The 15,554-nt window shown below is 37.7% G+C and overlaps 1 protein-coding gene and 1 long non-coding RNA gene across 2 annotated transcripts in view; one reads left to right on the top strand and one right to left on the bottom strand.

The window, feature by feature from the left end:
- DNAJC1 (DnaJ heat shock protein family (Hsp40) member C1) overlaps window positions 1-15,554 on the top strand; it is a 109,032-nt gene that overhangs the window by 77,506 nt on the left and 15,972 nt on the right. The window lies entirely within an intron of this gene.
- LOC137486989 (uncharacterized) lies at window positions 11,309-14,063 on the bottom strand. Its single transcript, XR_011005823.1, has 2 exons — window positions 13,510-14,063; window positions 11,309-12,143 (listed from the first exon to the last, which is right to left on the bottom strand). It is a non-coding gene; the product is annotated as an uncharacterized lncRNA (long non-coding RNA).

Raw genomic sequence — 15,554 nt, 5'->3', positions numbered from 1 at the left:
AACATGCAAACATGAACATGGAAAACATAATACTTCCATTTTTACTATTTACTCAGTGAAATTTGTAATTCACATTGGAAATCTGGTTTGGAATAGGTCTAGAAAGAAAATATAACAATAGAGGATCTAGGTTTGTAACTTCGAGTGTATGAGTGTGTTTTGGGTTTTTTTAATGATACTGGTCTCAATGACTGGGTATATACCAGTACCTGCAATATGTCACTGCCTTGGACTTGTTTTTATTGTCCTTGGTTGGAAAACTTGCCTGGTAATGAGAACATGAGCACAGGAAGAATGAGACTGACGTTAATGGTACATTTTCAAGTGGCCATAAATTATGGGAAGGAAAATCTTTACGTATGAAAAAAAAAGACTACCTTTGATTTTTAATTAGCCCAAATTTGTGGTTATATTTGGGAATTTGACAGGCAGGTTCACTGTTTATATGTTTTAACTAGTTTTACTAGTGTTTTCCTTATTTTCAATTACATGTATTTCATAACAATTAACAATTTTTAATTTTAGTTTTTTGGCAGTGCTCTGCTTGAGGTTGTCATCACAGGTATTTGGATATCTTGTCCCTTTGTAGAAGGGTGCTGAATTTTTCCTTTGGTTTTTAGCATACTGATAGACCTGAGTCAAACTTATATAGTACTGGATTCCAAAGTATATCTACACACTTGGGAATACGAAGTACCTCCTGCATTTGAGTTAAAAATTAAGAGATTGGAACATTCAGGCTGGTTTAGGGCATTAGAGCAAGATAACACTGCTAGTAAAAGAATTTAGTTGCATTTGATGTGAAAGGAAGAACATTATTTAGACATTATCTGTGGTGGTGAAATACTTCAGAGGGAGACAGTTAAAACTATATTTGTAGGAAGTCAAGGGATACAAAAAGCTCCCCGATTCTGGATAAGCTATATAAGATGAATGGAGTTAGGAGAAATATGTTGCCAGCAACAGACTGATGTAAAAAACCAGAAAACCAATCAAATCCAAATGTTATTGTGGTAAGATCTTTATCTTATGATAAATTGTGCCAGGAAGCCTGACAGAAAAGCTGGACAAAGGATAGAAGAGGGAGAAGAGGACAGCACTGCAGAGCAGTCAGCAGGATTAGCAGTGTAATAGTCTCTTGTTCATTGTGACACCATCACAGGACGTTTAGTGTATTGACTGGTATTTAAAACCATATGTTAATGTTTTCAGAATACCCATAACATGCCATGTTGTACTGAAGTTGATAAAAGAAGAGTATACAGTCTGATGCTGTAAAATATTTGACACTTCCATGAGTCAAATAATAACCTTGCAAGCAAAACCACTCCTTATTAGTACAGACTAATCATATGCTTTAATGTATGTGCATGCCCTTTGGCTTGTCTTCTCCAGTGAATTTAGCAGGGCTAAAGATTTTTAACGTGTCAAGTAATTATGAAATAAGTTGGCACATGCAATCTGTTGAGACTTAGTACCCTATGCACTTATTAAAGTTTATGAAATTTACAAAATTCTCCTGAAGAATTCATTGACCTATGTACTATAGAAGATTTTCAATTTCATGTTTTCTATCAAATGGAAATACTTTTCAAACTGCATTTAAGAATCCAAATAGAGTGGTGTTTGAAGGAGAATGAAATGAAAAATATTCATTCCCTTTCTTTTGGAATTTGTCTCCACATTAATGTATCACAGGCCAAACCTAATTACCTATTCAACCTATATTTTATTTGATCTACATGCCTGAGTGTCCTACAATCAAATTTACTGAAGAGCTTCTCACTTTTTTCTGCATTAAAACAATTGCCTTGAAGCAGCTAACAATTAAAATATAAATGAGTTAACACTTTCTGCTAAGTGCTACCATTTAAGTTGTAAAATGCAATTAAAAACTACATTTTAATTTCTGTTCAATTACATTGACTTAAATAGTAATTTTAGTGTTATACTTATGAACCATTTAATTGTGACATTTTTCCTCTGGCATGTGTGATGCAAACCTAGATTTGATTTTGAGAATGTGGCAAGAAGTAACCTTTCCCCCCTCTTGGTTTGCTGTAATTACAAAAAGAAAAAGACAGAATTACCTGGGCATTGTGTAAATATGATGAAACAATTTAATTTCAAAAGTCATAAAAATATGTTGGAATTCAAATTATTTTTCATGTTTTTCAAAACTATCTATTTAATAGAAGGAATATTCATATTGCTTTATGGTAGTATAGATGTGTATTTGAAACATCTGTGCATGTACTTGGTCATGTTAACAGCTATAGGTTGGAGAAAGCTTTGTGTTAATTCTAAACCCAAAGCCTGGTGGAACCTGAAGTGTAAAAGATTACATTGGAGAGCAGTGGCCTTTTTCAGGTGTGTATTGCTAGAGACAGATGCTTTACTTCTTTGGCTTTAGCTCCTTCTTTTTAAAAGAAAACTTTTTATGAGTTGATGCACTGTGAACAGCTAGTTAACACTTTTTTATGTTGATGCTGGAGAGAACTTGCTATGGAACAAGGTCCTTGTCAGAATGGATTAAGATTTTCTTTTCTGCTCTGAACCCTCCAGGTCCTTTTAGCATGCTGAAAAATCACACTGAAGCATTTTCTAATGTCCAGAATAACCTTCTGGTAAATAATAAGCCAAGTGCTCATGTCCCTCTTCTGTGATGTGTTACTGTGATGTGTTCTGTGATGTGGTACTGCTGTAGGGGTGTGAATATAATCAGAAAACTCTGATTAAGCAAAAGAAAACCTGGCCTAAAAAGATGTTTTATTTTCTCAAGTGAGATTCTGTGTCTCTGGAAGGACCTATCCATTTGGTAGTATCTTTTGTGGTTTTGATCTCTGAATAACAGTGGAAGTTTATAGTGACCCTTCTACCAGTAAACCTGGTTCTATATCACTTGCAGTTGATGAGTTTCCAGTTTATGTATCAATCTAAAGTATCATGCACTTTATTTAATGCTATTCCAATATATTACCAGATTTGTAAAGTTCTTAAGCTATGCTGATCTTTGCAAATAACCAGAATTTTAGAATTTTTAGAATTTTTTCCGTTGTTCAATCCTATTTCATGAAAAAATTTTATCTTAGGACTGAAATGAACCTTAAGACATCTAGTTGTATTTCTTTCTGTTACACAAGTCCAGGTATTGCCATGATCTGTGCCTCAATTAGATGCTGTGATGAGGACACAGCAGCTTCACTACCAAAAAGGGCTCTTAGTATCATTTAAAGAGCCTGCTGCTGGAGAGGGTATTACAGAACAGCGCTGTGCATTTGGAATCCTATTTCCCAATTTAGGGTTCTCAGTGAAGCACTCCAAACCATGTGGTGCTACTTGATCACTCTCCCTCTCCCTGTGATGGGCTGCAGAGGAGAATTGGAGGCACAAAAGATAAAGATCATGGGTTAAGATAGGAACAATTTACTGGAAACAACGAGATAAGAAAGAACAGCAATAATAGTAATGACAGTTTATAGGAAAAGGTGAACTCCCTTTGCTCAACTCCCACAGAAACCCCCTGACAATACCTAATCTCTGCCCCTGCCACCGTAAGGGAGCCCTTCCCCAGTCCCCAGAAGATGACATGAGGTGGTATGGAATAACCTCTGGGTCCTAACCGTGCTTCCTTCTGGCTACTGCAAAAATTAACCCTGTTCTGGCCAGAACCAGAACAGTCTTTCAGTTCCAGTCCCAGCCTCATACCTTAGTGTCCTCAAACAGCAGTGTCATCACCACTGGTAGATCTGCTTAAGAAAGGAGAAAGAGTACAATGTAAGAAAACTGTGTAGAATTTTAAGTATAACTTTGAAAAACACTTTATTTTTCTTAACAATTTCCCAATGGATAAATAACTTGCACCTTCACCCAAATTCAACTGTTCTAAGGGCTTTGTGGCTCAGGATACAAGAGTGGTTGCAAATGTGAGTGTCTTTCTGAACATCAGGAATGCTCTCTTATTGTGAGAGTGGCAGACCACTGGCACAGGTAGCCCAGAGAGGTTGTAGAGTCTCCCTCCTTGGGGACAGATATTAAAAAACTGTCTGGTCATGATCCATTGCAGCTGACTCTAATGGACCTGCTGGAGTCAAGTGTTGGACCAGATGACCTCCAGAGGTGCCTTCCAACCTCGGCTGCTTTGCAGTTGTGTACTGTATTAAGTGGTGTGTATTTACTCATGGATTTTAATCCTAGTCTCAAACAATTCCAGGATAATGCCAGTTTTAATTGACTGTAAGAAAGTATTCTGAGAGAAACATCTTATTCCTCAGATATAAGTGATATCTGGTATCTTCCTGATCAAGTGAAACTGAAACAGAAGTGATTCTTCCAAACACCTCTAGTTAAAGAAAACCAGGGGTAGAAAGTTCATTAATTTATTAAGGCTTCTGATACTATTTGAGGACTGTGTAGGGAGTAGGGCGTAATTGTTCTCTAACTTTAAGTGACAACATTTATGGTCTAACAACCTCTTTTTCGGTTGTGTGTCCTTTTCATATGTGCTCATTTTATCTGTGTTTTATAGAATTGTAATTTTTATCTGTAATCTCTTTGAACCTTTGTGATCATGAAAGGGCTTCAGCATTTTAGTGAAGTAAACCAGTATGTTCTGCCACTTAAAAGGGGTGACAATAACATTTTTAGGATGCAGAAATCCATGGAAGATTTTACTTTTCTATAACATAGTAAAAAAAGTGAAAAAATGAATATTTTTTTCAGACCACCTAAATCACTGAGGGAGTAATTTTTTATTAAAATTATCATTAGTTGGTATAGGGAATTCAACCAGTTTGTTAGGTTATATCAATAAGTAATAAATATTTTATATTTTCTTACTGAGGTAGATCTGCAGACTATTTTATTTATCTTTTTAAAACTAGGAGAGTTTTACTTAAAATCTGTTATTAGTGCTGTTGCAACCAACAGCAGCAATTGTAGATGCTGGTAATCTCCTGTAGTTTTAAGGGGATATCACCAAAACCTTCTTCCCCAGAACTTCTCCTAGATACAAACCACTTATTTTGGTATTTCATAATTCTTCAGAGGGTGTTTTGAGGCTGGCTGCCAGGTCCTTACCCAGCCATTCTTTCACTCCTTATTCTCAACACAACTAGCTGAGAAAATAAGATGAAAAAGCTCATGGGTTGAGGTAAAGGTATGGAGATCAAGTAATCCATTGGTGGCACAGACAAAATAGACTTGACTTGGGAAAAATTTAATTTATTGCCAGGTAAAATAGAGTTGGATTGTGAGAAATCAAGACAAAACCTAGAACACCTTTCTCCCAGTCCCCTTGAAGTCAAAGGCTCAACTTCACTCCTTTCCCAGTTCTTCTCTCTCCTCCCTGCTCCCAGTGGCCCAGAGGGTTGGGGTAGGGAGCATTTGGTCCGTCTGTTACAGTTCCTCACTGCCACTCCTTCCTTCTCACACTTGGTCCTGCTCCAGTGTGGGTCCTCCACAGGCTGCAGTATGGTGTATTCCACAGGCTGCCCGGGAGTCTCTGCTCTCCTCTGACCTTGGTGCCTGCAGGGCTGTTCCTCACACCTCATTCTGCTGGGCAGCACTTTGCCCATTCCTAAATATAGTGCCACCAGATATTCCCAGAGGTGCCAACAGCTTGGCTCATGGGCTCAGCTGTGTCCTGCAGTGGGTCTGTAGTGCCCAACACAGGGCAGCCCCTCACCTCATTTCAGAGAGGCTGCCTTGACTATCAAAGTTCTGCCTACAGTCAGCTGATAAAAAAGTGTCACTTTTTCTGTCACATTTCTAATGAATTTTGCAATGAAATAGTAAGTGTTTTCATTCTTTTACATCCCCAGTTTTTCCAAGGTGGTGTCGTTTTAACCACATTACTTCATATCAATGACTAGGCATTAACAAGTCATTGGTTTTGAGCATTTTCAGCTCTATTGACAAGAAAATATTTTTATTAAAGTAATATAAATTTGGTTTTGAGGTATTCTTGTTCTGCAAAACCTAAGAATTACTGCTTACCTGTGCCTTCCTCTACTCATTATTGATGAAGAACTGGAGCATTTTTAAAGTCAGTATTAAAAACTTCTCTTGGCTTTGAATTCTTGAAGTAGGAATAAATAATGAGTAGGAAAGGGGAAGGAAAACCAACTCTGAACGTTTTTTTGTCATTTAGAGGTTTACATTAAAAAAAGGTGTAAAATAGATATAAAGAAAATCTAGGAATTACTGAAGGGTTGGAAATGGTGTCTATTGATACTTGGACAGAGACCTTTATGGGGAAAAATACTTGTTATTAAATGTTTACTCGATCTGGGAGCATGACGAGAAAGGCCAGTGGCTAGAAGTGAAAGGCAAAGATGTTGGAATGAATGTAGAATAATAGCACTCATCTTGTGAGTATACAGCACATCTTGTGCTTCTTTTTCAAGTCTCTGTTTGCCACCTTGTTTGTAAGATGACTGATTAATATGGTTTTTCGAGTATCTGCAGCTTTCTGAATATAGTCATACATTTTAAAAATGTAATTTTCATCCTCCTCCCCTGATTTTTGTATGTCTTTTTGAACACAAATTCTTCAGTCTTTAGGTATGGCTTCTTCCAAATCTAGGAATACCCTGGCAGCACCAAATAATACTGCTGAAGGTGGTGATGGAAGAATCTCTTATTCATTACAGCTTCCTGCTGAGGTTAAATAAGATACATGTGGATATCTATATCTATATCTATATCTATATATATATAGATGTATGTATGTATATGTAAAGAGAGAGAGAGAGAGAGAAAGAGGCAAATCTTAGGAATGAGAGCTGAATAGTAATTACTTTTTGACCTGCATTAGCTGTGAAGTGTACTTGTGAATAAATACTTCAGTTGTTGTTTCTGAATAGACTGTAACTGGTTTTGTTTTCCCAAAAATGTATGGGATCTGTTTTATTGGCATTATATATTTATGGACATATTTGCATTTTGGTTTGTAATATGCTTAAACTCTCAGAGCTGAATTTTGGTTTTGGTTTTTTTGGGTGGGGGATTGGTTTTTTTTGTTTTGTTTGTTTCAGTTCTTACATATCATCTGTTGACGTGCTGTTAGGATGGGTTGATGTATAACTTGAAGGTAAAACAAAATTGTCAAAATGGTGAATAATTAATATGGTAGCCAGAGGAGGAATCACAAATATAAGCATTTTACTGGAATTAAGTTATTCTTGTCTCAGACTAAAAAGTGAAGATAGCTGCTTTGAGGGGGGTCAGTGTGGTGAGGAGCTTCAAAGAGGGAAAGACTTATGCAAATCCAGAATAAGGTAAGCCCAAGAACAAAAAATTACAACTTTTTTTTTTTTTCCCCCCAAGAAATAGTGAAAAGGAACACTGTCAAGGATTTAGATGAAATACTGGATGATCAAAATATAAAGCAGTTTCTAGAAGATGCTAGGGCCAAAAGTCCTTTTCACTCATATTTGCTACAAGGAAGTTTTAGAGACTTTTGACATCATGTATTGAAGACAAGTGAGAAGGGAATGTTTTAGATTGAAGTGTTCATCTGAGGATGGTAAATAACAAATTGCTTGGAACAATGGTCTTCACCATTCGTTGACCTGAAAATAACTCTAATATCAAATCCATTTAATACTGCTGTTAATATTTTAGCAATTACTTAAATGAGCCTTGAAATGAAAGATAGAAATAGGATACCAATTTTTGAGCTTGCTTGAGGATTCTGGGAAGTACAGACTGGTTAGCATGAATTCCATACTGGGTAATTTTTTGAAGTTATGAAATGAATGGTACTATTAGGAGTGCCAATTTAAAAATAATAGTAAGAAGTCAGTGTGAATTTAAAGAAAAGTTATGCCTTACTATTAGAGCTTTACAATGCATTTGGATTTTATAAAGGTTTTGACAGGTTCTGTCAGCAAGACTTCTTATAGTTACAAAGTAATGTTAAGATGGAAAAGAAAATCTTTAGAGTAATGCTTGTCAAGAACAGGAAACAGATACATTTTTGTTATTGTGAAATGTCACTAGAGGAGTTTCATATAAATCTGCAAGGATCTGTTCAGTGCTGGAAATTATCTATAGTGGAGTGAATTGCAAGGGGTAACAGACTTATTCAGGGCACCACTAATTGAAATGTCTGTGAAATCTTCATGCTCAAACAGGCAAGGTCTAAAAAAATCTCTCCAAGGAATACTGTCTTTTCCTAGGGACTCCCTTCAGCTGTGGGTTTAGAAAGTAAATGGCTTCCTGGTAGTGGGGGTCTTGGTGGGTTTTATTTTTTAATGTGGGGTTTTTTTCCTTCTCCCTCCTATATTATATCTGAAGCTGTAGAGCAAAGCAGAAATATATGGGACAGAGAAATGAAAAGGCAGCAGGGTATGGTAAGAAGTGAAAAACTGAATGTGAGGAAAGCCAGCTTAAGATGTTGGTTTAGAGCAAATACAGGATGACGAGAGTGGGCAACTTCATAATTGGCTTTGTAACCAAAATGGATTCAACTTCATGCTTAGGAAATTGCTAATCTGTGTTGGGGACAGCTGTGAGGAAGGAAAGAATCTCTTCCTAAAACATTTGTTTCTGCATGTGGTATAAGACCTGACACTGAGGCAGATGAAACTTTGTGCTTCTGTTCTTAGGTTCTCACTCTTTTCTAAAAGCTGTTGTCTACTTATGTATATTGTTTAATATTTTAATGCTTTTAATGCCAAAGGCATTCCTGTTTGAGGAATAGTATAAACAAAAAATGGTTGTGATTAGGTTATTATTTTGACAACTTTGTAAGAGAAGACAGTTACTTATATCTTCATGTTTACATGTAGTTGCTTTGAAAAATTCTAAAATTAATGTTCTTTTAAACCTCTGTAATATATTGTTTAAGATTAAATTATTTAAGTTACTGGTACCAGAGGATGTTCAACACAGAGTTCAAAGAAAATTTAAGGATTAAATAATTCAAGTAACTGTTTATATTTGTAGCTGCCTAGGGACTGAAATGGCAAATGTGTAATTCTGCATATTTATTAAGTTGTCAGTGGAATTCAGGGACCTTTACAGGCCTGTACTTTCAACAGCTCTTTAGAGAAAACTAACAAAAAACTGATACGAAGAGAAGAATTCGTGAGCATCAGGTAAATATGACCTGCAGGGAGTCCTGAACATTGTTTCAATAATGGGAAGTCCTGCTTTAAACCCTTTGTGCTTCATAGAAAGATTAACAAATATGCAGGGAGAACGTGATCTGATTGATAGTCTCTGCTTGACTTTCCAAAAGGGTTTAACAAGGCTCATAGGTTCTAAGGAAAGAAAATTGTCATGGAATAAGAGAAAGGGTATTTCCCAGACAAATAATTAATTAAAAGATGGGAAATGGAGGGTAGAAATAAATACCTCTTTCAATAGAGCAAGGTTAGCAGTGCAGTTTGGCTGAATTTCTGCTAGGAGTTTTGCTGTTCAATGTATTCATATACTGAAGATGGTACTACGGTAAAAAGATGATTCTTGAGGTGAGAGAGTTTATCAGTGGTAGTGTTGTGTGGAACAGTGAGCATGAGAGCAAACACTGAAGAACTGCAGAGTGATCCTAGGGGTTTGGCTGCTTGGGCAATAAAGCAGCAGAAAAGCTTCCCAGTATATAAATACAAAGTGATGCAAAGATTGATACAGTGGATGACTGTCCAAACTTCACAAGATAATGAGCTCTGAGCTGACCTTGATCCTTGAGGAGTTATCAGTGCTGGCTTCATTGAGAATATCAGCTCAGGATCATACCAAAAACCAATGCAAATTGTTAGAAATTATTAAGAAAATAATGGAGAGCAAAACAGAAGAATCCTTATTCCACTGTATAACTTAGGATTAATCCTACTCTGTGCAGTTTAGTACCTCATTTCAAAGAGGTTGGTTACAGTGGAATTGCAGGTGGTTTAGAAAAAGGCATTGTGGGAAGTATTATGTGTAACATGGCTTTACAGATGAGTAGATCAGAACTCTTTAGCCAGAAAGAGAAAACTTACAGAGGAATACTCTTGAGGGGTACTTTGAACAAATTTGTAAGTGACATGGAAGTCAGTAGATGCAGACTGTTTGGAGGTGACTCTCTGAAAGCCAAGAGCCAGATGTCATCAAAGCTAGTGTTCAAACATAAAATAAGCTGAATTCTTGTATAGCGAGTAGCAGATATGTGCAGCTCCTCATGAACATGATGTTGCAAATCCAGAAAGTTTACATAGTTTCACAGGAAAATGGAAAAAACAGAAAAACAGATCAATTGAGATAAATAAATCTAAATAGATAAAATATATCAGGCTAGAGAAATTGCTTGAGATGAAAATAATTGGAGTTGGGATAATAATAGGGGCACGGTAGGTAACCTATATGCTTGCCTTCATCTAACTCCTGTATGTGCATATGGTGCCTGTTTTTTCAGAGCAGGGTGGGACTGAAAAGAATGAATGATAAACATAATCTTTCTTGTTATCACAAAGTTCTCTACTGCTGCACTCCCTGAGCACAAATGATGTGCTTACTGACCTGCTCTGACCATTGCTCTGAAACAGCATAGCTATCTTTGTTTTTGTTGGCTCACCTAATAAAAACAATACTAGTGAAAGTTGGATGTGAGAGCTTTGAAGCACCAAAGGGTTATATATGAACGTGTGGCTTTGAATATGAGTTCAAATGATTAATACCCTTTAGCTGATCTTGAGAGCCTCACAACAGATCTTTAGAACTGGAGCAAGACCCTTTGTGTTCAGCAACAGCGATCACAATGCCAAATGTGTATTAGACTAGATAAAACAAGACCGACTTCAGACTTCTTGTAGGTTGAGCAAGAGATTGTAACAATAGAGAAGATTATTGTAATAAAAATAAGACATTATGAGCAAAAAATTAAATCTGAAAAATTTCACATTCTATTCCTTAGTTACTGGACCAAAACACCACCATCTTCTAGGTTAAATGTTTTCTGACTTGCAGAATTGTCCAGTTTTACTAGGACCCTTGGTCTAAAAATATTTGTACAGATATTTTTAAACAGATGCTGCCGCACGCTTTATTTGCATGATCATGGACTAGATGTGCTCAAAATCAGTGAATCACCAAAATTAAGTGAAGTGTAGCACAAAGTTCTAAATAGATTGAAATGTTCGCCAAACTTCCTACAACAGTGATTTTAAGTATACAGTATATATAATATATTTAACTATACAGAATAGATAGTATATTGATGACAGAAAGAAATTATCTACAGCTAAAAGGTAATCTAGAGAAATCAAATTATTTCAGTGTCAGGGTACTGTAAATGGCTCAGAAAGTTTCCTTAAAAACTCTCAAATACCAGCCACTTTCCTGTTTTATCAATAAAAGCATATATAGTTTTATACTTATTAACAGTATTAAATGAGTCAGACTTATCTTGACAAGAAATGCTTTGTTGTCTAAAAACTTGCTTTTAATGTAATTGAAAATAGTGTTGCTCATATTTTAAAAAATCCTAATACTGTAAAGCTGTCATGCTGAAAGAGGTGGGATGGAATTGCCAAGTGCAGATGCACATGTAAGAGTGATGCTGAACAATAAACCGCATTCATATTTCTTTTCTATCGAAAGTGCATGGTGGTTTGGGTGAACTAATCCCTCAATATTGCCAGCTATGTACGATAAATCATGCTAAAGGATTATTATTTATGGGAATGCTATGAATTTTTTGTATCTGCACTTGTAGCTTATTTTCATTTTAAAGATTTTAGCCCATAACTCTGTACTTTTAATTTTGTATTCAGTATGGGGAATTAATCCCAGAATGGGGCTTTTTGGATGCAAAATCTGAATGCTTGTGTAGTAACAACAGCTGTCCCCTCACCATGTGGTGTCTTCCATTGCTTTACTGTAGAGATGAATTTTGGCCCAGTGTTTCAGTAATATTGGACACACATGGTTTTAGGTGACAAAGCAGTATGTTTATGCATTCATTTGACTCTTGCAGTTACAGTTGGCTACAGATTAGAACAGGGAGAATACATTCACACCATGACCACCCTCGTAGCTGCTTGTAGTACTTGGATCACAGTAGGCGCTGTTGCATCTAAAGACACAATTAACTGTTGCTGAGGAATTGCAAATTCACAAAAGCTCCTTTACAGCTTTTGCTGTTGAGAGTGGATTTTCTTTAAAAATTTTTTTTCAGAGGTTTTTCAAATTTATAAATGTTTTACATCTTCACATTCTAAAATTATTGTCAGCTTGAAATAAGATTAAGAAGTTGATATGTTAATGTCGCTAATGAATTTGTGTGCCCTGAATTAGCTGTGTAACTAACTACAGATCTACAGAATTATTGTAGTTTTGTCCATTATTTAGGAAAATAACCTCAAGAGTTCTGTAATATATACAAGTGGTTAGTAAAACTGTGAGCACAAATCAAAGCTTACAAAAAAGTCTGAAAATAAAACTTAGCAGAAAGCTTCCGACATCTGTATATCACTGAAAAGATCGTCTTGATTTCCATGTGTAATTGCTTAGATATGCTTTGGATATGGTAAGAGAGACTAGCTCTGAATGTAGCTGTTGAATCTATATTAAAAAACCCCACAAACAAACAAACCACCAAGTTTTAATTCAAATTAAATAGAAAATTACAGTAAACCACATATTAACCCTAATTTTGAAGTATGAAATTTGATTTTTAAACAAAAGGCTTTTAACCAGAACTATTTAGAAGAATTCATTATTTAAATTACAGTGATAAAAATTTTTATCAGTAGAATGTTCAGCTCTGGAAATCTTTCTTTACAAAAATCCCTGAGAAATATTTTAATATAAAATACCTATATGGAGTATAATGTAATAAAGTTATATATTATAGTAACTTGTTTGAACCAGTAAAAGTAATAAGGCTATTTTGCAGTGTGGAGATTTTTCTATGTATGTCATTTCTTCTGTAGGCTAGGGTGTAATTGTATAATGCAAGCAATGTATGTGTGAGATCTCTCACATACGCACACATTACTTAAGCGTCTTGTGTTTGAATCATCAGAGATAATTAATTTTATTCCTGTATTAAAAACTATGAATGTTTGAGGCTTTCAGCGTTGAATAAAAGACTACATGGATCCAAACCAGGTCGATTGATAAAATCCTTGCTACTATTGGCTATTATTTACTGTCTTTTAAGTGGCAGGTTGTATTTATGCCAATTTATCTGCTTCAGGGAACACTCTTGATAGCAGAACAAAGTGAATAAAAGTAGTTTGCTTTGCAAATGAATGCAAATGGTGAAGCCTTTCGGGAAGCCCTTTAACGGGAGCAATGCACTTTGATTATGAGTGAAGCTGCCATTTGGACATGGTGAAAAGAGCACGCTTGAACCATTGATTGGGGGAGACAGTAAAAAGTCAGGAAGGGCCCCGTTAAGCTTGCAGTGCAGCGGGCGGATGTCAGTGTGGTTAGAGCACAGTGGGAGAATGACAGGCAGGATTAGTGTCAGGGAGAAGCTTTGCTGTAGTTGTGGAGATGGTCCCTGGGGTCACTCACCTCTGACTGTTGTTCTGTGCTGATGGCTCTGTAATGCAAACCGCTTGATATGTGCCTGTTCATTATCGGAAATGGTGATTAGAAGAGATATGTCATAAAGAATTCCTCAAAAATAAATAAAATGGCAAACTACTGGTGATAACAAAGATTTGGCTCTGCAGTCGTTGCCAAAGATGCTGCAAACGTCAAAGACGGTTACTGCGTTTTGCCTTCAGAGGCAAGCGCGATTTCATGCCTTAAACTGCGCTTAATTGTGTGTTCCTTGCTTTGTTCACTTTTATTTGGCCGTTATGAAGACAGTCATTGTTAACAGCTTGGCATGTAGTTAGAGTAAAACATTTTTATATCTTTTGGTTATTGAGTAGTGGAAGCATCCAGTCTGGTTTTGTGGCATAACTGCATTTTGGGGAGGGGGGAGGAGGTGTTGTTTAATCGTCTTGATGGAATATTAGAGTCAAGAGATTTCATTCCTGGTTTAACTAAAGTGCTAAAACACAGGATGGTAACAGTGACAAGAAGCTAAGATGACTGTTCTGTTTCATTTAGAGGCTTTTTTATTATGGAGATATTTTCTGTGTCTTTGCTGAAAAGATATTAGATAAGCAATTAAGTAAATGTGTTAAACTGTGATTTAATCATGGAATCATTTAGGTTGGTAAAGGCCATTCAGATCATTGATTCTAATCATTAATCCAGTTCTGTGAAGCCCACCAAGTGTCATACCCACACATGGTCTTTTAAATACCTCCAGGGATGGCGATTCCACCACTTCCCTGGGCAGCCTGTTACAATGCTCAAAAACCCTACTGGGGAAGAAACTTTTCCTAAATGTAATCTAAAGCTCCCCTGGCACAACTTGAGGCCATTTCCTCTTGTCCTAGATCTTATTACTTGAGAAAGTGGCCAGTCCCCACCTCACGACAGCTTCCAATCTCAGGTAGTTGTAGAGAGCAGTAAGGTCTCTTCTGAGCCTCCTTTTCTTCAGGCTAAGCATCCCCAGCTCCCTCAGCTGCTCCTCATCAGACTTGTGCTCCAGGCCCTTCCCCAGCTCCATTGCCCTTCTCTGGACATTGTCCAGCACCTCAATGTCGTTTTGGAATTGAGGGGCCCAGAACTGAACCCAGGATGTGAGGTGTGGCCTCACCAGTGCTGAGTACAGGGTTATGGTCACTGCCCTGGTGCTGCTGGCCACACTGTTGCTGATCCAGGCCAGGATGCCATTGGCCTTTTGGCTACCTGGGCACTCTCTGGCTCACGTTCAGCTGCTGTTGACCAGCACCCCCAGGACCTTTTCCTCCGGGCATCTTTCGTGCCGCTCTGCCCCAGCCTGTAGCTGCAGGGGTTGTTGTGACCCAAGGGCAGGAGCAGGCCCAGCACTTGGCCTTGCTGAACCTCAGAGCTCTGGGCTCTGCCCATCAATGCAGCCTGTCCAGATCCTCCTGCAGAGCCTTCAGCAGCCCAGCCCTCCCACCCAGCTCGGTGTGTCTGCAGACTGACTGAGGGTGCCCTGGATCCCCTCATGTGGATCACTGATAAAGATTTTGAGCAGAGCTGGTGCCAGCACTGAGCCCTGGGGAGCTCTGCTGGATGTGATTCCATTCACCAGCACCCTCTGGGCCCGGCCATGCCAACAGTTTCCTGCGCATCCAACAGAGCACCCGGCCAAGCCACCAGCAGCCAGTTCCTGCAGGAGATGCTGTGGGAAACGGTGCCAAAGGCTTTCCTGAGGTCCAGGTAGGCACATCCACGGCCTTTCACCCATCCACTAAGTGGGTCATCTTATCACAGGAAAGGAGATCAGGTCAGTCAAGCAGGACCTGCCTTTCACAAACCTGTGCTGGCAGGGCCTGATCCCCTGCTTGTCCTGCACATATGATGGCACTCAAGAGGATCTGCTCCATGACCTTCCCTGGCACCAAGGTCAGACTGACAGACCTATAGTTCCCTGGATCTTCATTCTAACTCTTCTCTATGGGTATTGCATTTGGAAACCTCTTGTGAACTGAGACCTCCTCAGTCAGCTGGGTGTGCTGGTAAATGTTTGA

The sequence above is a fragment of the Anomalospiza imberbis genome, chromosome 1 (assembly GCF_031753505.1).
Source record: "Anomalospiza imberbis isolate Cuckoo-Finch-1a 21T00152 chromosome 1, ASM3175350v1, whole genome shotgun sequence".
Classification (NCBI taxonomy): Eukaryota; Metazoa; Chordata; class Aves; order Passeriformes; family Viduidae; genus Anomalospiza; species Anomalospiza imberbis.
The sequence above is the reverse complement of the archived record's forward strand: the minus strand, read 5'-3'. Positions and strand labels throughout refer to the sequence as shown.